This window comes from Macaca nemestrina, chromosome 20, assembly GCF_043159975.1.
Source record: "Macaca nemestrina isolate mMacNem1 chromosome 20, mMacNem.hap1, whole genome shotgun sequence".
Taxonomy (NCBI): Eukaryota; Metazoa; Chordata; class Mammalia; order Primates; family Cercopithecidae; genus Macaca; species Macaca nemestrina.
The window spans coordinates 17,315,067-17,317,432 of record NC_092144.1 but is presented as its reverse complement, the minus strand read 5'-3'; the positions used below and the strand labels follow the sequence as shown (position 1 = coordinate 17,317,432).

The following is a 2,366-nucleotide window of genomic DNA, read 5'->3' as shown; positions in this document are numbered from 1 at the left end:
TGGGATTACAGGCGTGAGCCACCGCGCCCGGCCATAAACTACTAACTGACAAGGCCTACAGACTTATTTCTTCTTAGACACACCCACGGTATGGATACGGCCACAGCAGCCAGTGGTCTTGGCGTGCTGGCTTCAGACACGAAGGCCCCAAAAGTGGTGCAGCCCTCTGTGGGCCCGAATTTTCTTCAGTCGCTCCAGGTCTTCACGGAGCTTGTTGTCCAGACCATTGGCTAGGACCTGGCTATGTTTTCCATCCTTTACATCCTTCTGTCTGTTCAAGAGCCAGTCTGGGATCTTGTACTGCTGTGGATTCTGCATAGTGGTGATCACCCATTCCACGTCATCCTCCGTGAGTCTCCCGCCCTCTTGGTGAGGTCAATGTCTGCTTTGGTCAACACCACATGAGCGTATCTTCCATCCACACCCTTAATGGCAGTGATAGCAAAGGCTATTTTCTGCCATCCATTGATGTTGGTGTTGAGTACTTGCAAAATATGCTGGAACTTTTCAGGGATCACTAGAGACACGGTGGCACGCTCTGGGGCTCCATGCCAGGCACCAGGCTCAGATTTGGGGTCTGGAAGCCCCACATTGCCCTCATCCTCTCTGGCTTTCGTCATGGGGGTGGGGGGATGTGAAGAGGAAGGGACCCAGGCCCTTGGCATGAGGTTCCCTTCTTCAGGAAGCCCCCCACCTCCTGGATCGCTGGGATCCCCAGCCCTGGGTACCTCCCTCCAGCCTAGCCTTGACCCTGTGGGAACCAGAATATCTCTATCCAGCCTGGACCTTCCCAAGCTGGTGCCTCGAGCATCGCCCCAAATAAGGCAGGCACCTGGAGGTGGCCAGGAATGAATGAACATGAATGAGCAAATGAATCATATATAATCTTACAAACTCAGAAACGTAAGGCCATACAAATAGAAATCTGGCCAAGGTTGGTGGCTCAAGGCTGTAATCCCAGAACTTTCGGAGGCGGAGGCTGTAGGATTGCTTGAGCCCAGGAGTTCAAGACTAGCCTGCGCAACATAGTGAGATCCTTTCTCTACAAAAAATTGAAAAAAATGTGGCTGGGCACGGTGGCAGGTGCCTGCAGTCCCAGCTACTCAGGGAGGCTGAGGTAGGAGGATCGCTTGAGTCCAGGAGCTTGAGACTGCCATGAGCTATGATCATGCCAATGCACTCCAGTCTGGGTGATATAGTGAGACCCTGTTTCTAGAAAATAAATAAATAAGTTTTGTTTGTTCATTTGTTTGTGATGAAGTCTTGCTCTGTTGTCCAGGCTGGAGTGCAGTGGCAAGATCTCAGCTCACTGTAACTTCTACCTCCTGGGTTCAACCGATTTCTCCTGCCTCAGCCTCTATAGTAGCTGAGATCACAGGCATGCACCACCACACCTGGCTAATTTTTGCAGTTTTAGTAGAGACGAGGTTTCGCCATGTTGTCTAGACTGGTCTTGAACTCCTGACCTCAAATGATCTGCCCACCTCGGCCTCCCAAAGTGCTGGGATTACAGGCATGAGCCACCGCGCCTGGACGATAAATATTTTTTTTTTTAATTAAAAAAATGCCTAAACCTGGATTTTTAGCATGTTGCAGGGGGCTCCCACCCAAGTCGAAGTTCTCAGAAGCTGGGAACTGAATAATGCATCTCGGGGTGGAATGTTTGATGACCCCCAGCAGCGTGCCATCTCAAGAGCAGGGGTCTAGTGTCAAGGCTCGGGGTTCTAATCCTGCCTCTGCTGCTAGTCAACCTGGAAAACCACTTCGCCTATATGAGCCTCAGTTTCCCCATCTGTAAAACAGGGTTGGTACCCATGTCTTGGGGTTTGGGGGTTAGTAAATGAATCTGTGGGAAGCTGAGTCAGGCCTATCGGCGTCCGTAGGTGGAAGAGCCTCTTCCCTCTGACAGGGAGGGGAATTATAGAGATAAAATGAAAGACAGGCCGGGGGCGGTGGCTCACGCCTGTAATCCCAGCACTTTGGGAGGCCAAGACAGGCAGATCACTTGAGGTCAGGGGTTCAAGATCAGCCTGGCCAACATGGCGAAACCCCGTCTCTACTAAAAATACAAAAATTAACTGGGCATGCTGGTGTGCATCTGTAATTCCAGCTACTCTGGAGGCTGAGGCAGTAGAATTACTTGAACATGGGAGGTGGAGGTTGCAGTGAGCCGGGATCGTGCCACTGCGCCTCAGCCTGGGTGACAGAGTGAGACTCTGTCTCAAAAAAAAAAAAAGGAAAAACAGAGAGATGGAAGGTCAGGTTGCATCAGGCAGAAGCTGGCAACCCCTGTGACTCAGGGAGGTGCGGGGGCTCCCTCCTGGTCCCTGGCCACCTCTGAGCGTCCCACCGGTTTCTTCCAGTTT

At 51.7% G+C, this 2,366-nt stretch overlaps 1 pseudogene; it reads right to left on the bottom strand.

Moving 5' to 3' along the window:
• On the bottom strand, positions 1-1,429 carry LOC105488985 (small ribosomal subunit protein uS13-like; annotated as a pseudogene).
• Between the last annotated feature and the right edge of the window lie 937 nt (positions 1,430-2,366).